Source organism: Sinocyclocheilus grahami, unplaced genomic scaffold (assembly GCF_001515645.1).
Source record: "Sinocyclocheilus grahami isolate Dianchi unplaced genomic scaffold, SAMN03320097.WGS_v1.1 scaffold184.1, whole genome shotgun sequence".
NCBI classification, from domain to species: domain Eukaryota; kingdom Metazoa; phylum Chordata; class Actinopteri; order Cypriniformes; family Cyprinidae; genus Sinocyclocheilus; species Sinocyclocheilus grahami.
In genome coordinates, this window is record NW_015505363.1 from 106,083 (window position 1) to 128,862 (window position 22,780).

Below are 22,780 nucleotides of genomic sequence, written 5' to 3' on the forward strand. Positions count from 1 at the left end.
CTTTTCAGTTTTTTATTCAATTTTTTAAAACATGTCTTCAGTTTTTATACATTTTTATTTAAGTTTTAATTTGACTTATTATACTACATCAAGTTAAATGAGATGAGAAATGAAAATGAGACACGTTGCATTTATTTTTTTGGTCATTTTAGTTTTATTCATAAAAAAGTGTTATAACATTGAAAAGAGGATCACACAGGCCCATACTGTGCTTAAGGTCTTACATAAGTGTTTTAATTTCCAAAACAGTCTATTTACCAAGACCATTTTCTAGGCCAGTTGGAAACTCCCAGGTGATTATATGGACTTCCTCAGCCAGAAAAGTAGATCAACACACACACTTTGCACTGATTTAGGGGGCTAAACACACAAACACCCTCTTACACAGGGAAACCAGTGTTGTGGACTGCTGGACCTTGTGTTGAACATACATCAGAGTGACCGTGTCCACACACACACACACACACACCTCACTGTCCAAACAAATACACAAGAGTTCCCTTCCACTGTTTGTTTACTTTTCCTCTAGATGTGTTGTAGCTTCAGTGAGGGGTTTAAGTAAGAAATGCACATGTAAATTGTCACAGTATTTTAATTTTCTTTACAAGGCAGGTAAATTTTTTGTCATAGCAAATTTATTCAGGTGTAAAAATACACTACCTGTCAAAAGAGGAATAAATTGTGTATTTTTTTATATTTTCAAAAGTCTCCAATGCTCATAAGGCTGCATTCATTTGAGCAAAAATGATGTAAAAGCAGTAATATTGTGAAATATTGTTACAGGTAAAAAAATTAACGTTTTATATTTAAAAATGTAATTTATTCCAGAATTTTAAGCATAAATCTCTCATGTGACATTACTTTTATTCAGCAAGAACACATTAAAATGGATCAAAAGTGACAGTAAAAACATTTATAGAAATCAAAAGATTTCTATTTCAAATAAATTATGTTCTTATTCAAATAAATGCATTCTTTAATGTCTTGGTGAGCATAAGAGACTTATTTCAAAGACGTAAAAATTTTTTTTATATATATATATATATTCCAAACTTTTCACATAGTGTATGCACTGTATCATACATGTTGGTCATTCAACAACTTAGAAAACCATGTCAATTATAGCATTATTTTTTCAATTATTAGATTAAGCACTTTTATAATGTGTGTGTGCCAGATGCTTCAGGGTAAGCTGTGTCAGTGGCTAAACGGGTAGCATGATTCAAATTCAGGAACTACTGTTACAAAACGTTGAAAACTGCTTTACTGCATTCAAATAGTCTGAATATACAACTTTTATCTTGCAGCTTATGTGAAAACAAATTGAATAATGTGCAGTGAACTGGATTGTGCATTATCCCTTTTTCTCATTTATGTTTATATTTTTAATAAAAAAATAAATATTGTTCACATATTCACCATTTTAACAACATTTTTGACTTGACACAACCTACCCCTATTTGGGGCAAGATGTGTTACTGGATCAGTCATATTTCTAAGGCTCTGCGTTAGGCGCGTCCTTTTAAGAGTCAGTTGTATTTGTTTTCCAAATTCTCTTTGCCTATAGAGGACAACTTGAAAAATGGCACAGCTTACCTCATTCTCCCCTGTATATCATTAAGGTATGTTTGTGCCCTACCTTATTTTACTAGCCATGTGAACAACTATGGTTATACAGTTTGTAAACGATTTAACATGTTTACTCAATATTATTCATTCAACTTCTATTTCAGTTACAATGTCACACTTAAATCAGGACTTGTGTGGTCAGAATTGCTTTGCAGCGCTTTCATAAATGTGACCCTGGACTACAAACCCAGTCTTAAGTCGCTGGGGTATATTTGTTGTAATAGCCAAAAATACAGTGTATGGGTCAAAATTATCGATTTTTCTTTTATGCCAAAAATCATTAGGATATTAAGTAAAGATCATGTTCCATGAAGATATTTTGCAAACTTCCTACTCTAAGTATATCAAAAATTTATTTTTGTTTAGTAATATGCATTGCTAAGGACTTAATTTGGACGACTTTAAAGGCGCTTTTCTCTATATTTAGATTTTTTTGCGACCTCAGATTCCCTGTTTTCAAATAGTTGTATCTCGGCCAAATATTGTCCTATTCTAACAAACCATACATCAATGGAAAGCTTATTTATTCAATGTGTAAAAATCTCAATTTTGAAAAATTGACACTTAAGACTGGTTTTGTGGTCCAGGGTCACAAATAGCTTTAAACATTCAAATCTACATTATTGATCTTTTTAAAGTGTAGTTTACACGGCCTGATTGTGAAGGCTTTAAATAATAAACAAACTGTTCTTCTGAGGAATGCCTTTGTCAGCTGTGAGGAGATCCATATTGCTCTGGAATGTGTGGAGCTGCCAAAGAGATTTTAAACTCAGTTGTCAAATAATTAGTTTTTTTTGCCTAAGTACTAAATTCAGTTTTAAATGAACACCTAAAGTAAGAAAAGTAATTATTACAAGTACAACTACTTTGTAAAGACTTACAAGTGGTCTATAAAAAGCTGTATTTCCATTTAGGTGACAAATATTATGAATTACCCCTTAAAAAAATAACAATACTTGTTCAGGGATATAAACTCACAAGGATTGAAAAAGGTAAGACAATTACATATCCAAGTCAATGCTTCAGTAGGATTTTTTTGTTAAAGATTAAGCTTCAACTCCTAATTTTGGTCAATTTGTAAATGGTTACATGATTAAAAGTTGCACGTAGTAAGTTTTACTGGCTCTTATTTGTTTTTACATCTCACGTACGGCTCAGTTATGTACTATTATCGTACTATTTTGGGAAATTCATGACTTATTGGCAACGTAACTGCAATGTCATGGGCCCGTAATTTCATTCCCATTATTTTACCACCTCACAGCGTCGCCAGCATGGCCTTAAGGTCATAAGATAACCAAGAACGTTCCAGTTACGTACAGTAGCCTACTGTATTCGTAGGCGTGTATCTTAAAGGGTTAGTTCACCCAAAAATGAAAATTAGGCTGTGTTTTACTCACCCCCGAGGCATCCTAGGTGTATATGACTTTTTTCTTTCAGACGAATCCAGTCGGAGTTATATAAAAAATTGTCCTGGCTATTCCAAGCTCTATCATCGCAGTCAACGGATGTTGCGGTGCTTCAGTCCAAAAGAAGTGAAATAAAAAGCGCCCATCCAGGGTGCGAACTACGGGGGAGCTCGGCTCCCCTTAATAAGACATGGGCTCCCCTGAAAACGTGATTTGTGAAATTTTGGGGGGTCTCAAAAATATTGTGTTATTTTGAGTTTTGTGTAATGTGATCATCGTGGATTATTATGTGTAAAATTGCAAAAATATAATTCATTTATGCATGACGTCGATTTAAACCTAATTCACTTCAATAAAGATAACTATACATGCTATTCTTGTCATGAGCATCAAGGAGTGAGGGCGCTGCGGTGCAAATTCCACTCATGTTTAGTACATGTTAACTCAAAGATTCGTAGAAAAAATATAAACGTTGGACTCTGGTCGATTCTGTGTTAAGGTAAGACATGTTATTCGCAATTAAGTGTTGTGGCTGGGTTGTTATAGGTCTGCGTGACTCTCGATGTCTTAGGCCTAATTGAACGGAGGAATTATGGTAATCTTCTGTAGCCTAACGACAAGTAAGTTTAACCGTTGTTCATGTGAACTCAAAGACAGCCTGATGCTTTGTTTATAGACTATTTGTGGGTGGCTGTTTGTTGTTTCACCTATCAATTTGTGTCGATAAAGTATAATAGGGTAAATCCTGTATAGTGATTACGGTTTAAATATGTTTTTTTTACAAGAACGCATTGATTCACTACAGGAGGCCTTTGTTCACCACCCGGAGCCACGTGAGACACTTTTTTTATGGATGGGCGCTTTTATTTCACTTCTTTTGGACTGAAGCACTGCAACACCCGCTGACTGCAATGATAGGGCTTGGAATAGCTAGGACAATTTTTAATATAACTCCAACTGGATTCATCTGAAAGAAGAAAGTAATATACACCTAGGATGCCTCGGAGGGTAAAACACAGCCTAATTTTCATTTTTGGGTGAACTAACACTTTAAGCGAAGCAGCATAGAGAACTGACCCATAAATCTGTACTTGAGAGCGACCACGTATGAGGTGTTTCTAGGAAGTTAGGCTATAGTACATTAAAGAATGATCAGATGACTTTTTACATACACCATGTGACCTGTAAATGCAAAAAAAAAAAATTTTACAATGCAGTTTTGCAAAATATTCCTTTTTCAAATTGCCTGAAAAACCACCTCGTGCGAACCATTTGCCGTATTTTCAATTCGCAATTTCATTTTGCTCAATTTGAAGGGTAATGAAAATGCGCCTATTATGAACGCAAATTAATATATTTATATATTTTTTTTCCTAGGTTTTGTGTTACATCAACTTCACACACACGGGTCAAAAATGACTAATCTATGCAAGCGTGATAATACAAAAGAATAAATAAATTTTGTTAAAATAATTATTTTAGCAGTTATTTAGACCAACACATTTAACACTTGCAATACGTTTATTTGCCACTTTGTCAAACATAACATACACATATCACAGATAACCGATAATACTGAAATTGAACTGTCTGTAGTGCAACTGTAGTGAATTGTAGTGAATGTGACAGAATAAATGAAAATAAAACTGACAAAATAAAATAACGCGGGAACAGCACCATCCCAAACTGCAATCTCAGTGCTTACATGCACAAATGACAACACGTTTGTGCTCCTTTCACACAGGCCTGGTGCACTGGAAACACCAGCTGCTGACTTTTCTGTCTTAGGCAGCAGGGCAGATCCTGCACCTCTTCCTCTTTGATTGGCCCTCCTGCCTGATGTCCTCCTTTGGCTGTGATTTGATTTTGTTGCCTTTGTAAGATGGTTTTGAAGGTAGGGCGTGCCCTCCAAGAGCCTCTTCATATGTGGCATGACAAGCTCTTTGACCAGCTCCTTGATGAATAGCTGTCAGGCACTGGTCACACCACCCATGTAATCAGGGTGTTGTGCAGTGAAGTTGGTGTAGGCCAGGGATGGCCAACAGGGAGAGCCACAGTCCTGTTAAGTTTTGCCTTAACCTTGATAAAAACTCACCTAACTCCAGCTTTCTAGTAACCCTTAGACCTTGATTAGTTTGTTCAGGAGTGTCTGATTAGGGTTGGAGTGAAACTCTGCAGGACTGTGGCTCTCCAGGACCGGAGAGGCCACCCCTGGTGTAGGCACTGAGGGTGGCAACATCCAGCACATTGTTGTAGCGTCTGGACCAATCAGACACACCATTTTTCATTTGATTTAACAAATCAATTATTCATTAGATTAACAAACATTCACAGACCCCTCACCCAATAAACATACTGGGTGCCAGGATGTCTGTAACGACACCAGGCCCCCCCTGGTCCCCATGGCAACCACGACACCTTTGCTAGACCAGATACATTTACGACCTAATGGCATGTTGAGAATTACCCCTCTCACTACAATTTCCATAGGAAAGACACAGTGCACAGTAGAAATGGACTCTTCTCTAATTAATCCATAGGAAAACCTTTCTTTGAATGAACACACATATCCTTCAGGTCATTGTGTATGTTGTCTTTGAGATTTTATACTGTTTTATGCAGGCTTATGATGGAACCACTCGTTCCTGTCATCTTACCTATATGTAATTAATTATAACTAGTTATGATTAATTATTCATATTTCCCCATGAGCTGATTCGCTACATTGTATAGCACCATGGGCCACCTAGGTGTTCTCCACTTGCAAACCATTTTTAATCAATCTATTGGACTGGGTCTGAGTTTCCTCTTCAGAGAACTCATCAGACAAGTCTTCAATGTCATCAAATGAGTCTTCATCTAGGAGAGCTGGATTTACACCCACAACTCCAGATTGACTCTGTGGCACATATTCAGATATTTCAGACTCTGAATCAGGACTAAGAATTGCCTCATCTTCCTCATCCTATTTTTCATGCAGCATCTCTACAAACATTTCAGCCATTAATCTAGAATGACTGGGACCAGCCCTACTAATACTCTGGATGAAGAAAATCAAAAGCCCATGTTGTTGTTGACCCATGTTGTTCATTAGAAGGGTAGTGATACAAAATGTTTTTTAACAATTAATTTTATAAAAAAAATAAGAAAGGAAAAATGAAAATAAGGATTTGTGATGATCAAAAACAAGTTAATTGAGGAATACCTGAAATACTGAATAATGAAATTAATTTCTTGCTAAGATATAGAAAATAAAAACTCAGTCGGGTTACTTTAGACCCATATTGTTCATCAAAGGGTTAAGATAAAATGTGTTTCTTTTCAACAAGTCAAAATACAGCGCGCCTGCGCCTCCACATTTAAGCTGCGCGCTCATTTGAAAGGCACGTGCACAGTTTAACGTCTGACTGCACAGTTCGTTTTTCTGAGGTGAGAGACTTTTTATCTATCGCCTTACTTTAGCTCGATTCACAATGGTAAGCTTGTAATAAAGGTTTCTCATTTTTGAGTGGTACGGGTAGGTTTTCGCAGAAAATTCGAGCATGGCGCTGTGTCATTATGTCACATCTGTAAACATAAAGAAGTTGTCCCGGGTAGTATGCTATATCGCACGTGGGGATGCTGCACTAAATACACGCACTCACGCAATGCTGATGTTATTAACATCAACAATTTGAAAACAAAGTATAACAATAATAATAATTGGCATGGTTTGACGTCATATGAGCTAACCGATCATTAGATTTAATCACCAATGATAGCGCAATTTATTGCAATGCTTTTTTCCTCAGTTGATCAGAGCAAAAGTGGCAGTTGTTACTTACTTGTTCGGATGACATTCTCCAGTGAAAACTCTTATTTGGATCATACTTTCAAGATGTAGAATCTGTGAATATAAAGTAGAGATGGGAAAATTCACAGATTCACACCGGTGAATTTAAAAGGTGTGCATCGGCTACAAGTTGGCATTTGTATCGCGATGCATCGTTTCTAACATATTTGCATCGGTAAAAACAGATTTATTTATACAAAAATAACTAGTGGATTCGCTATACTTTTATTATTTAGAAAGTGACCAATATTTTTGATTTCTCCTCTCTGGACTGTTTATCAAGCGCGTTCTCTCATCACCAGTGCTGCTGCGGAATCTGACGAATCTCAACACTACGGAGACCCAAGGCCTGTTTCATAAAAAGATGCTAAGAAAAGCAAGGATTAAAGTCCAAAACCTTACTTGAAATAACCTAACAAATCAATCGCTGCTTAAGCAGTTCCATAAACGACTATTTAAGTTTGCGCAATCTCACTAATTTGTGCACGCTTATTCTTAAGCAGCCCTTAATGTCGACCATGGATCAAATCGATCCACCATGGCAAACAGCGAATACATCTGTGCTGTTTAAAGAGTTAGTTCACCCAAAAATGAAAATTAGCCCATGAATTACTCACCCTCAATGCATCCTAGGTGTATATGACTTTCTTCTTTCAGACGAATCCAGTCAGAGTTATATTAAAACACTTACTTTGATAAGCTGTTTAATGGCAGTCAGCGGGTGTTGCAGTGCATCAGTCCAAAAGAAGTTAAATAAAGCACATCCATCCATAATAAAAAGTGCTTCACACGGCTCCGGGGGGTAAACAAAGGCCTCCTGTAGCGAATCAATGCATTTTTGTAAGAAAAATAACCATATTTAAAACGTAATAATCAATTTAATCTAGCTTGCGCTCACTGTTGAACACTGTTGGGCTCTCAAGTTACGTTTAAAACGTAATAATCAATTTAATCTAGCTTGCGCTCACTGTTGAACACTGTTGGGCTCTCAAGTTACATCAAAAGTTTGGAGTGAGATTACATCTGTTAGGGGAGGAGTCACTCAAATATTTGCAGCAGCAGCCCCTCGGCCACGCCCAATTCTCAAGTTTTTGCTAGCAGTTCAATTATACCTATTGCTTATAATTGACCAGCATAAATAGAAATTATAACAATGGGTAAATATGATAAAAGACAAACAATTTCATCCACATAAAGTAAATTGTTTTATTTATTACTAATATAAAAATTAATTTGGCCCCAAACGATCCAACTGAACAGCAGTGCTCAATGTACATACCGTACACATACAGCAGGATTGCATAACTTGCCCTGAGGATGTATGTCAAGCTGTGTGTGTGTGTTTATGTGTGTGTGTGTGTGTGTGTGTGTGAGAGAGAGAGAGAGAGAGAGAGAGAGTACACATTTCAGCTTATGAATGGTGTTTTGTGTTTGTTAGAAAACACTCTCTGTCTTGTTAAGAGAATGCTCCAGATATGCCTCACCCCTCCTTTTTTCTCTCTCTCTCAGTCTTCTATATACAACGCATTCTCTCTGAATCCCCCCTTCTGTATCCATCTCTCTCTCTTGATATTATGTTTTAAATATGTCTTACTTATATGCGAGGTATGCATGCTTAAATGTATACATTAGCTTCTCTTGGTTCAAATGTCCCAAATAAGGACATGATCTTGTTAAAAGAATGTTCCAGATATGCCTCACCCCTCCTTTTTTTCTCTCTCTCTCAGTCTTCTATATACAACACATTCTCTCTGAATCCCCCCTTCTGTATCCATCTCTCTCTCTTGATATTATGTTTTAAATATGTCTTACTTATATGCGAGGTATGCATGCTTAAATGTATACATTAGCTTCTCTTGGTTCAAATGTCCCAAATAAGGACATGATAGCTAGGAATGAGGTTCGTGATGAAACTCTGAAGACAGTTCAGCATTCTTCGCAAAAGTCTATTCCTAATATGTCCATGTTTTTCTGTACATGTGGCCATTTTATATAAACACATGTTCTTGGCCAAAGATCCTATGTGTATGTTATTCATATCCTCATTGGTTAAGAGGGTGAAACTCCCCTCGACATATGCCTATATAATATCTGTATTTCTATGAATAAATTGAAGTATTGAGGATACATTTGACTGTGTGTTTTCTTACTTCCCGGCCGTCTATCTACACTTTAAGTAACTGAGAATTCTTCAAGGTGGCAAAGAGAATTTACAGAGGGACCAAATTGTTATTCTTTATTAATATGATGACAGGGGCTCCCATTTAAAGCGCTGTGGCTCAAGGCCAGCCATTTTCACCATCATGATGGATGATAGCGTTTCGTCCAGAGCCAAACTGTTCCTAGTTTTGCTTTTGTTCAAACCCACCAGGGAGAACAGTCTCTCTGCATCTGCATTTGAGAGGGGAAGTGCTTTAAGTGGGAGCCCTCTACCCCTGTCATCATGGCATCAAATTGTGCAACAAACACAACAGAAAAAAAACGTTCATGTCAAGTCAGTCAAGTCAAGTTTATTTGTACAGCACTTTTCACAATACAAATCATTGCAAAGCAACTTTACAGCAAATTAAGTTTCTACAATATTTAGTGGTAGCTTATCAGTGGTGACTGTCAGTTAATGTACATATGGCAGAAATGTATGGAAAAATCTATTTAAGATATAATAAAACAGACGATGAACACTATTAACAGCAATTATCATATGATGCAATCAAACTTATAGCAAAATGTGGTAGTTCTGTGTGTTGTTTCAGGGTTGGCATCATCTGAGGTTCTCTGAGGGGTTGGCATCATCTCTTCTCAGGTGTTCTGGATCCAGACTGAAGCTTGTGTAAATCCTGGCAAAAACAGAGAAACAAATAGAGACATAATTAGCGTAGCTGCTGTTCCAACCAAGCAAAATTGATTTGTTTAACCCAAACTAAAGAATAATAATGTGCATTTGATCAGATATAACTGCAGTACAAGATTATGAGATGCATTATTTGAATGCTTGGCCAAAGAGATGTGTCTTTAATCTAGATTTAAACAGAGAGAGTGTGTCTGAACCCCAAACGTTATCAGGAAGGCTATTCCAGAGTTTGGGAGCCAAATGCGGAAAAGCTCTACGTCCTTTAGTGGACTTTGCTATCCTAGGTACTTCCAAAAGTCCAGAGTTTTGCGACCTTAGGGAGCGTGATGGATTGTAGCAGGAGCTGAAATGTGTACTCTCTCTCACACACACACACACACACACACACAGCTTGACATACATGCTCAGGGCAAGTTCTGCAATGCGTACAGTATGTACATTGAGCACTGCTGTTCAGTTGGATTGTTTAGGGCCACATTTATTTTTTGATACATTTGGATTTTTGAAATATATAAAACAATTTATTTTATTTGGAAGAATTTGTCAGATTTACCAAATGTAATAACATCTCTAGTCCTTTCCTTAGTTTCAGGTAGCCAAAGCTAAGTTAAAGCTTCTGGTTGCAAAGCAGTTGGAGAGTTTTTGACTGTATCAATAATAATTTAGCACAAATTTGGCTATATTACCCAACATCAGCTCTCACTATCTTTGATCACAGGCAAGTGATTTCGTCCAGGAATCGTAAAATAAAAATGCTTAAAAAAAATGAAGGGGTTACCTACAGCATTCATTGGATCTTGCTCTTACACTCTACTGCTACGTTTACGCTAGTGCGTTTTCATTTTAAAATGCATAATTTTTGCTACGGTTACACCTGTCATTTACACTAGCCTTGCATTTTCGACAATCGAAAACGGAGACTTTCGAAAACGCTGCAGACCCCATTTCAGTTTGAAAACTCCGGGGTTGTGTTTCAGTGTAAACGGACCAAAACGGAAACATTTGAAATCGATGGCGTGGCTGCCCACATTCGCTCTGCGTATCCTTGACAATCGTGTAAACAATAACATCATGCTCACTGTTGTACCTGCATGAATGTTCATGTGACATGCATTTTCGGTTGTGTAGTGTGGACGGAGATCGTTTCTGAAACGCAGTGAAAACGCCAGTGTAGACGAGGATCGTTTTCATTTAACGAAATTGAACGCACTAGTGTAAACAGGGCCTATGTGTGTGCGTGCATCCATGTTGCCTATAGTAACGAATGTGCTTGCAGTGGGATCACATAATTTACATAGAAAAAACAACATTCTAATTCTAACAACAGCAAAATCGGTCACTTACACGATTCGTACAAATCCAAAGATTTTGGTGTTTGGGGGAGGTGGGGGTTGTTCACTATCATCATTATTTGTTGTGAAGTGTTTACTAGTTGGCACAGATAATTTTGTGAAATTGTTTTGATGGTCTGGTGGGTTAAATTCTTAAAATAAACACTTTGCTAAGTCCTGCTTTAAATACATTACTGACCAGTCCTATTTTGGCTACCCAAAAAAAGATGTATGCCATATGATGTTTTGTAATAAAATGTAATTTTTAGAAAGCGGCGTGGAGATAAATGAAACTTTCAGTAAGTGAAAAACAATGGCATTCTCAAAAATGAGGAAAGTTGACAGGTCCTTAAAAAGGCATAAATGTAGTTGTATCAAATTTAAGGCCAAATAAAGTCTTAAATGGTACAAGAAAGTCTTAATCATGATTTCAGGAGGTCTTAAATTTGGGGAAGAAAGACAAAAATTGCGATACGGCTTAATGTGATGATTAAACTTTCGAAAGGCTGTGATTTCATTGAATAAACATGAGTGCTGTGTTTCAAAGTTCGGTGCTGTGCTGCTTTGTTTACAGCCATTACCCGGGAAACCACTATATTTCTACAGTTCCAAAAGCGCCTCCTGCTGGCAGAGAATGAATTTTCAATAAGCACGTCTGCTGTTTCTGTTCAGACCAATGTGAAAATCAACCAAAGTTTGTACGCTACAAATACGCAGAATTGTTCATGTGAATTGGTGGATCAACAAGAAGATAATGCATTATTAAAATGTAAACAATTAAGACAGTAAAATATATTTATGTTATTTAATTAATATAATAATTGATTGATGATAATTTTTTTAATTAATATAATAATTTATACTTTTGACTACTTTTTCTTAAAAATGGTTTAAAGGCTGAAATGTGAAGTTTATTGTTTAATAAAAAATTTTGTTTTTGTGAAAACCTGTATCTGAACTGTAAATCATGATTTATACAGTCGTTTTTATTTTATTTTTGCAGGTCTTAAAAAAGGTCTTAAAAGTCTTAAATTTGGCCCTAAATATCCTGCAGATACCCTGGTCAGGCAAAACCCATCAATTCATGTTTTTCTATATAATTGTCCGGACCACGGCTGGTGAGGAGGGTTCATTACTGGACCTCAAGCAATTTTAGCTGAAGACCCCTGATGTAGAACATACTTTTTAAGTGGTCGCAAAGTAATTACTTAAAAGAAGTACCTTTTTGGATTTTGGATGCAGTCTGTGTTTGAATCATTTTAAACAAAGTTTGGGAACAGGAATCCATTGCTTAAAGGATTAGTTCACTTCCTGAATAAAACTTTCCTGATAATTCACTCACCCCCATACCATCCAAGATGTTCATGTGTTTCTGTCTTCAGTCGCAAAGCAATTAAGGTTTTTGATGTTTGAAATCTTTCTTGTGGAATAATGCATACTTTTTTTCACTGTCCCTGTAGGCTGTATGTGGTATAAAGTATATACTACATAGTATATAGAAAATAGTATGGATGTGTCCATTCTGAACATAGGCAACAGTTAGGACAGGTTTTAGCTAAGGGTCAGTGTGATTTTTCTATACAACTATTCTGTACTATGTGCTAGCTCATATATAAAATGAGTATAGACTACCATTATGTCTAGGCTTTTCTCCAGCAAAGCTCAACAGGTGGCAGTATTTTATTCAGTGTTTTCTTGTGTTTTATTTTTTCACCCGTTTGGTTCATCGGTGTACCTCTTTCACGAGTTCACCCTTACATCTAATCTGATAGCAAATAGTAAGCATATTTTGGCATGCAGTCCTGGGGAAGGGCTCCAAGCATGGAATATAGCCAGAACCCAGATAACTCCCCCTATCCCTAATATGGGATGAAAATAGATTAGGAGTGAGGAGTTGGATATATATATATACGTATTGTGCTAGTTAGGATGGTTAGCTAAACGAGTTACACCTGTGCCAAATTGGTTGATTATCTGATTGTGCTCCTCCCGAACCTTGTTAATAAAACATCATTAAACAGTAGTGATGGGAAACCGAGGCTTTCAGAACCGTTTGAGGCTTTCATCAAATTGTGCCAAAAAACGGTTCATTACTCGAAGCTTTTTAACACAGTGCGCATTATGCCGAGTTCACACTGCACGATTTTCAAAGACATCGCATCACTGTTGGTTTCACACTGAACAACTATCTAGGGTAGCATTCAGTTGTTGCTGTGTTCACACTGCACGATGGAACGACGACAGGAGGTCCAGGGCCTAAATATCACGTTATTGGGGTCACTTCAACCTGCTGACATAAAAAACAACCGCTGGCAATCGCGGATTTGGCAACACTGGTCCGCAAACTAAGTTTCATATAACTCCTTCCCGAACTTCCCGCTGCCCTGTATCTTGGTCTCTTATTGGCTGTAGGTCATCGCCGATGTGTTTTTCAGTCAGAACTCATTTCACACAGCGGGATTGTGAATCGCCGACAGCTCCAGATATTTAGCATGCCAAATATTTCACGGGCATCGGCGATGCGTCGGCGATTCCCTCAGATCGCGTCTTTGATAACTCGCACTGCGTGATTGTCACTCATGTGAACGAGCACCGATTTGCCTCTGATTTCGGGCATTTGTCGGCGATTTTGCAAAACCTGTAGACGAGTGAAAAATCGGGCTTAAATCGTTCAGTGTGAACTCGGCATTACCGACATCTGGTGGTCAGACTCGGTTTCTCCAGCCTATCTAACGGAGCAGAGGATAGTTTGAAAAAGTTTTTAATCTGTGCCAACTCGTGTCATGCGTAGTCCGGTTAATGGATTCACATATTGTTCAATTATATAAGATATACAAGTGTGTGATTATAATTAATAATTGACGTGAGAAGTAGCAAAAATATTTTGGGTGAGCTGTTCGGGGTCTCTGAGACCCCAGCTAGAACATGATAAAATGCAATAGAAGTGTGACATGCATTTAGTTTCTGTCTGGTGTTGAGGTTATTCTAAACTATTCTACTGAATCCCAAATAAGTGTTCACACACACACACACACACACACACACAACCAAGTCAATGTAAAGTCAAACACAAGAGTCATGCGAAGTGCCAATTTTTTTCAAACCAGCTGTCCCGACCTTCCGGTACTGCATGACGTTCAAAGCTTCAAACGTCATCAATCGTGTGGTGTTGTCATTTCTATACAAGCATCGGCACAGTGTGTGATACAATAGTGCTTTGAAAACTGCATCAGAGCATCGATCGGAGCCTCGGTATCAATCGTCTCATCACTATTAAACAGAGCCACAGGTTTGGGTCCCCCATCATATACTGGAATACAGGTTCGAACAATGTTGACAGCTGTAAAAAGTGATGTCAGGCACGGTGGTATGTGAGCAATGCCACAGTCTGTTAGTTCTCCCATGCTTATCTTGTCTCTGCAACCTGCTTGTTTGATGATTGAGATTTTTCCCATTACTACTTCTTTTGAGGGTTTTACATGTGGAATTTGCAGCTTGTAAGGCCTTGCCTCCCACTGCATTCTTTACTTGCTCACACACAGAGTTCTCATTACGCAGCGCTGTATTTCAAGTGTCCCATTTTTGTCAGCTATAGCAATCTGTCAGAAACACAGTTCTCACCATGGCTTGGAATTGGTGTTCAGAGGAAGCGAACACGTCTAGGATGATTATGACTTGATAGAGGTACAGCATGCCTGGAGTGACCTCAAAAACATTCAGTTTATCCATAAATCTGTGTTGTTGCCAGAAAGCTATTGAAGCAGGGTTTGGGCATGTGTTGATATCATAAGGTTGAATGCTTTAAACTTTCAGTTGTCAGATAGCCTTGCTGGCATTCCTTTAACTTTAACTTTACCCTGTGGCTGCTGTTAGCTAGGTCAACAGATCTATATTGGGCCTTCAGCAGGAACATCTCCCCTTCTTCTGAGTACAGTGAAGAGTCATCAACATTTTTTCTTTTATGTGTAGGTCAGAGTATGTGAGCGGAGTGGAGCGGCAACAATTTCCCCTCCGCGCTCCGAGCATTTAATAATCACTCTGCTCCAGCTCCGCTCCGGGTTCACCATTTCCTGCTCGCGCTCCACTCTTAGCTCACTGATATCAGAAACACCACTCCGCGGCTAAGTATTTAATTTGCATTTGTTTGAAATATCACAGTTCTGTTATCGTATATTAAAAGAAAAATTTAAATAAATAAAATCACAGGAACGTTTCAAAGTGGCTTATTGGAACACTAGTGTGCAAACTTTTTTCCTACCACATGCCAAGCTAATATGGTTGTCAGCATTAAAAGGTATAATTGCTACTTTTTGCAGTGCAAATTTTGTTTGTGATGAAAATAACAGTACGTTTTCATCAGTTATTTTACTTACGGATCGCTGAATTTCTGCATTTTATGCTACAGATTTCTGCTCATTCGAAATTGGATACAGATGAAGCACTGTAAGATTACATTTGTTTGAATGCATTATTGAGAGAGCGATTGCGTGTGAATAAGGGTTGTACCTGTTTAAATCATGCTTTCACCTGAAAATATTCAGTAGCCTATCTAGAAGGAACAAACAAATTCCTTGAGAACTATAACTTCCCGCTCATGCCCATTGCCGTCATCATAGCCTTCACATTCTTCCTGATTTGAGTGATCCTTCTCTATCAAACTAGCTATATGTTTAACATGTGAATTCTTGCTAAATATGCAGTTATATTACGGGCTGTTGGCATGAATTGTACTCGTGATGGAGCACTCTTGGAGTGAGTGAAAACCATGATGCTCCGATTTTTAAAAAATCCGCTCCACGCTCCATTCAAAAACACATCGCTCTGCTCCACTCACATACTCTGGTGTAGATACGTTCTGTTTTATATATGAAGAGTTCATTTGCAAAAACTGATATCTCCATTTTTTTTATTGTGCATTCCAAGTAATAGCAATCAAACTGCAGTTGGGTTGTTTTGATTAAGTAATAATAACTTACTTACTTAAACAAATACAGGTAATTTACAAAATTAAAGTTAATTGAAAGTATGTTTGTTTTACATATTAAAAGTTTGTTTTATCCACCTTTTTCTTCAACGCGGAAGTAAGCCTGGGTGAGACTTCCGGTTCATTAGCCGCTATAAGTAAATAACGAGGAGAATAACAATGTGCAGTAAACAGTAAAACTGTTTGCACTGCAAACCAGTGTGTTCATAATTAAGATAATACATTAAAATAATATGATAAGACACACCAACTTTCAATATCAAGCAGCAAAACTAACTGTTTTGTTCAGCTAAAAATAGCTGGACGGAGTGGACGCAGATGAGACCGGAAGCCAGACCCATAGAATTTACAAATGGCCGTGCCCATTTTTACGACAAGAAAAAGGTGGATAGCAAAAGCAGATAACTCCAACAGTGTTTTTTTGGCAAAAGCAGGTAACTCCACATTTCATGTTTTAGAGTTTAAAAAAACACTTGTTTAATGTTTGTAATCTCCTCAGATGACAATGTAGATGCCTGACAAACGTTGTTGTTGTTGTGATCATAAACTGTATGGATGTGATTGCACGCAATACACTGAACTTTTCCCTTAACATTGTAACGCGCTGCTTTGGCAAGGTTCTGTGAAAACGTTTCAGCTTTTATTTTCCTTTTTCGCCCTGAAGATGATATCACAGGTTCATCAAGTTCGTCGAAATTCTCCATCCTCGATCACTTTTAGTCAGCTTTGATGAAACTCCTCTCAGCTAGCACGTCTTTTCAAAGTGAAAGTAGCCTTGTCAATTTACCTGAATACAGCGTGCTGATTTGCTAAAATGGACTTATCGGCTTCTGTTCAAAAACAACAATGGCGCTTGTTGGGCTTCTGCAGTAAAACGTGAACTAGCGATGCCTTGAAAAACCGGCTTTTTTGACAAAACGTGTTTTGGGTTCAGATCGCACTCTATTTGGAGAATAATGCACGGCAATCAGCAAATTTTTTAAAAAAGTGTCGTTTATCAGTTTTTGCAAATGAACTCTTCATATATATATATATGTGTGTATATCTGATTGTGATATATATATATATGTGTATATCTGATATATATCTGATTGGCCAGATATCCAGTGCGCTGTGATTGGCCGAATACCTCAAGCATGTGACGGAAATGTTACGCCCCTTACCTTACTGTGATGCCGATTCAAAAACATGAAAACCCATTATAAACGAGGCATTTGTTGCATCCAGTGGGGACATAATTACGGATTATAATGACTTATACTGTCTTTTTACGCGTTGCATCGTGCCACGTAAACATAAAACCATGTCTGCATTTGTGATCGGAGAAATAACAAACAAGCGCTACTCTACACTGCTCAAAACTCGCGTTTGAATCGTCAGTGGCAAATCCTTTAAATGAAAACGTACTTACAGTCTGTGAGTCAGAACAGCCGGCACTGTAGTCGACTCTTCCAGGATCAGGAAACAGTCCTCCATAAAATGTACTGCACACAAATAAATATTTGGGTTGAACGGTTCTGGAACAGTGTTGTAAATACAACTTAACCACTGATTTCTAGTTGTGTCCTCTTTTGGAAGGCCAAACAAAGTAGTTTCGTTTTCACAACGAAACACAGCGTCACACACGGCGGCATTGAGCGAGCGGGGGCCGGCGGCTAGAGTGAGGAACGGCCGGCGGATTCGACGAAGGAGCGGCCAGTGGGCTTGCGGCAACCACATGTGACGACCACGGTGAAAGCCAATCCGGCGATCCACAGCGCGAAGTTGATGTATTTCCTCAGCGACCAGCACAGATCAGCTCCAGGCATGACGAATTGGATATCGTCCTCTTTAGGAAGGCCAAACAAAGTAGTTTCGCTTTCACAACGAAACACATAGCGCCTTCACGACATGGCGGCAGCAACAATACTACAGCGAGAATAAAAGTTACGCCTTCTTTCTTTGCGTGAACATTTGGGTGGCATTATGTAAATATTCCCAAATCGTGACGTAGACATGTGGGGGCATGTTAGAATGAGCCATTTTAGGTAGGCGTGGTTGACTCTTAACTTTTATAAAGAATATCTCTTTGGATTTGAGACTTTAGTCTTTGCAACTTTTGGTTGGATTGGAGTGAACTCAAGTTCAATTCATTGTATTGTTTGCTTTTGGAATACATAATAAGTGTGAACAGGTGGGTGCAAAGATTAAAATTATATGCCATCAATAGGGGTTCACTTTCACGATTTAGGGCAAATTGTATTTATAGCAATGGCAAATTGTTTGAATGTTATGAAAGGTACTCCAGACCACCTTTTCAAACAAAACTTATCTACAACAAATTAAATCTAATATGGATTCTGAAGGAGCATATTCAAAATTAAATGTTGGTTTAAAACTTGGTTCAGATGGGCAGCAGAAATCAGATTTTTTTGCCTATGTGACTTTAATTTTTTTTATAGTCTGTAGGGGTGTATCGTTACACAAAAATTTTGGTACAGCAGGTGGACAAAACACACATCTCAACACTGCATTTGTTCAGTACACATCCATGCTGAATTGAAAGAACCGTGCTGAAAATTCGGTATGAATAATTGTACAGTTACACCCCTAGTAATCTTTTTCATCATTCATCATGTTTTTTTTTGGTGAACGGCAACTCTATGGTGTTAAACACTGCAGAGCTTGTCTAATGTTTCCCTTAACATGCTGTAGTTAGCAAAACAACCAACCTTTTCAAACGTTCACTCTTTACATTAATCCATGTTAGGATGCTTCATAATTATGACAACCAATGTGGACAAGGTAGCTAAAGCAACTTCAGAAAAAACATGTTTATGCCATACTGTATATCTGTTAGCTATACTAAAACTTCATCAAGCTTGTTGATCTTTTACCAGCTTGCTTCTACTGATGTCACCCTAAAGTTTTAAGTATTGTTGGATGCTGGTGTAGAATCCACTGTTTAGGGACATTTGACAGTTCTGTTGTCTTTGGCAGGAGGTTCAGCTAAACACTTCTTTAAGCACTAATGATGCCCCTCTTTCTCACCCCCCTCTATTTCTGCTCGCTCCACTCACCCGCCCAGCACCTGGACCCCATCCCCGAATCCCGCTCCTGAAAACCTGGCCTTGCCATTTTTTTCAAGCTGTAATTAAGGAGATGGCTAGCCAGGCTCTGCTGTAATAGGAGTGAAAGAAATGTCCAACCTCACCCTCTGGCAGGGCATGGCAAAGAAAAGGAGAAGGTGTCACTGCATCTACACAATGCAGTTGGATCAAGGAGGGTCCTCGATATTGACACGTAGAGACTGGACCATCCACTCCTCTTGCTCCTCCTCTATTCTCCTCAACTGCTGCAATTCAACGCCCTCTCCGCACACCTCCTTAACTGTAATTAGGTGGCTGTCCCTGCGGCCCAGCGCCCTTTTGACTTTCGGTGTGTGCAGCAGCCCCAGCAGATGCACCTGCCCCCCGTCTTCCTCTGCTCAGGTGAACAAGGGCAGTTAATCTCCTGCGACCCCTGGCAGACTCTCCCAGACACCTGTCTGCCAGGTGCCGCTTTATCACCTGGCCGCTCCCTATTCTGGCCTGGTTGAGGATAAGGAGGGAGGGAAATAGCAAGAGACAATGAGAGAGAGAAAGTTCAGCACTCTTCAGCTCCAGCTCAACCCACACCTTTCTCCCACTGCCTGGTCTTTTGTGAACAGCAGCTGCTTAGGTGTGTGTGTGTGTGTGTGTCTTTGTGTTTCAGATGTATTGGAAATGTATTGTGTTTCAAAATGTATTGGAGTGATAAGAATAGTTTGGAATAGTTCTTCTAACCGAGGCATTTGAAAAGACTATGGTAAGTTACCAGTAGCAGAACTTCTCAGTAAAGTTGTAGCACCCTACTGATGACTTATTCGACCACTTTACAATTACTTTGTTAATCTGTGATGCTCTATTTAACCAAGGTATTGGATGCTGTACTATGCTGTGAACATAATCATGGCTGAATGGTGTTGAAAAGAGTTCTAACCTCTGATAATACACCATTGACCATGAACTCTTTCAAACTCAAATCCTGCATCCAAATATGTATGTGTATATATTAGCTGAAAAACAATACATACAAAAGGGAAGTATGTTCAAAATTTATAGTATTCATAAAACAGCATGCAAAAAGTAACATGATGACCTACTACTTTCGCAGTGATTGCAAATTTGATTGACGCTTTACTATTAAAGCTTCTTGGATACTGTCTATGCACATGCAACGGGAGTCAAGCCTGTATTCCTTACCAGTTACCATAGTGACAGTGACCAAAGTAATATCAAAGATGGGGACGTCCATAAAACTGAAAGTCTTTTATGAATCAGAATGAATGAAGTCAGAATCAGTTTCTGACACAACAAGAGTCCAATCGAGCTGCAAGTTCATCCATCAAATCTTCATTAACTGACAGCAGCTTTTATATTTGGGTGGAGAGCAGAAAATTTGAGTCGCGTGTAGAACACAAAACTGACGGGAGCGGTTTCAGTGGAGAACCCTGGATCTAAAACTTTCAGAGACACACAGCTCATTTCCCCCGTCACTGTAAGTTACTGAAACCACACATAAAAACATGCAACACACGGTAAACACGTGTTTATGCAGCAGAGCGACTCTCTAACACTGTATGATGTGACTGACAACTAGTTGTCCAGTCCTGTTTTGTTAACACAGCACGTGTTTTCCGAGAATGCGGTTGTGAGTCCTGAAAATTTACTGGTGTGAGTTCGGTTACAGAATGCGGTTGTCACGCCTGAAAATAACCGTACTGTGTGTGAACGTAACTGTATTAAGGACTTAAATACAGGAACATGCTGTGTGAACATGGCCTGTATAAGTGAATGTTGACTGTCTCATTTCATTTTGTGGTCTCTTAGCCATGTAATAACTAGAGGTTGAGCAATGTGTCCTTTTTGCCTATTAATCGACACAGATAGTTGATTGCTGGAACTATTGGCAAAAGTCCATGCCGATAGTTTTTCTGGGTTGCATCCGTTGCTGAGAAGGTCCGCTGTCATTATACAGTACGAGAGCACCCTCTAAAGTCAGAAATCACTGACACCACGTGCTGTTTGTTTTGACACGTGACACTGCGCGCTGCACAGAGCGGGACACTTCAGACGAACGGATTTAAAACAGACAACGAAACGGTGTATACAGTCCACTATAGTGCATGTTTTCATATGATTACTAAGTAATTCATTTGTTGACTAGATGCTTCATTAGTGGAGAGGGAACAGCAGCATGTTTGCTGTCAAGGCTGAGAGGACGCAAACATTAGCAGCACCTCAAATGGTTAAAACAATGTGACCAAAACACACGCAAGTCTGACACAAAAGCTTAATGTCACGATTGTTACCATCTATTTGTATTAGTTTATATCCAGCTGGTCACATTAATGCATTTGTTATCCAGCGAAGTTGTAGATTTAAAGCTGTTACGTGTGAAATCACATTGATATGTTGATTCAGCGGAAAGAAATCCTGCCATGCCACAGATCGCCACACACTATTTTCCATTCAATTACATTATATTTGTCCCAAATTGTTTTTAATGTACATAATGACTTCACCCAAGACTCTAAAATTGTGTATTGTGCATTTTTCAGTGAAACATTTGTCTTTCTGTGGCTCTAATAAAGTCTGCATGCTTCATATAGAGAGCTATAATATAGATTGCGCTTTTTCTTTTCTTTCTAACTTTAATGATCAATATTTAATTAATATTTTTATTCATTTACAAAGTATGGTTCAGTACTGTTTTTTTTATAGTAAAGCACTATTTTAGTTTTCGTTCAGTATCCATTTTAAAACTATCGGTTGAATAATCGGTATCGGCCAGTGTGGTCCAATCCTAGCTATCGGTATCGAAAAAATCGGTCAACCTCAAGTAATAACAAGGACAATGTGTAGCCCATTGGCCATTACTGCAAAATAAACCCCCTTCAGGGTAATATGAGACCCCTCCACTTGGCTTCACCCTAATAACTCTTTGTGTAAAATACAGCCTCTTTCTTTCTTTCCACTCCGTCTATGTCTCTCTCTTTCTCAAGAACTGCCCCTTCGCCTTCGTTCCTCAGGTTGCCTGCGCTCTCTGAATGGGGGAATAGCTGTGGTTCAAAGCGCTGTGCTCTGGCCGACTGAATGGAGAGAAAAGGATCTTTAACAAACATCCCCTGTGCGCCAGGCGCTCCAAACCCTCCAGTAATAAATTAACTTGTGGCCAAAGTGTGGCGAACATTCTGTGGCAGCGGAAGCAATCTGCTGCTATCTCACCCTACCTCTCCCAGATTAATGAAACAGAATGCTGGCCAATTTGCATACAGGTGAGAAGAAGAAAAAGCCAAAAGAAGCAGGTCTAGATAAAGGAAGCGAATGGGGTGATGAGCTTTGAATAGGAAAAGAGGGATACTTTCATGCACAGGGACGGGAGAGAGAGAAAGAAAAAATAAGAAAGAGACAGTTTTTTCCCCTCATCCTCAAAGGCCGGGGTCAGTGCTGGCATTTGAAGAGACTGCGCAGCAGCTGTCTACATAGCTCCATCATTAGCTGCAAAGGGGGCCATTAGTCCTTGTCAACGCTGTTCTGGCTCACACAAGCACAGTGCTGTTACTTCGGCCACCACTAGAGGTCGGTATGCTCCGTGCCAGGAGCAACAAGTGTGCGCCAATCAGCCCATGCTCCCTTTGTTCTAAATAAACTGAGAAGTTTTGGTGTGTGTGGCGGCAGTTGA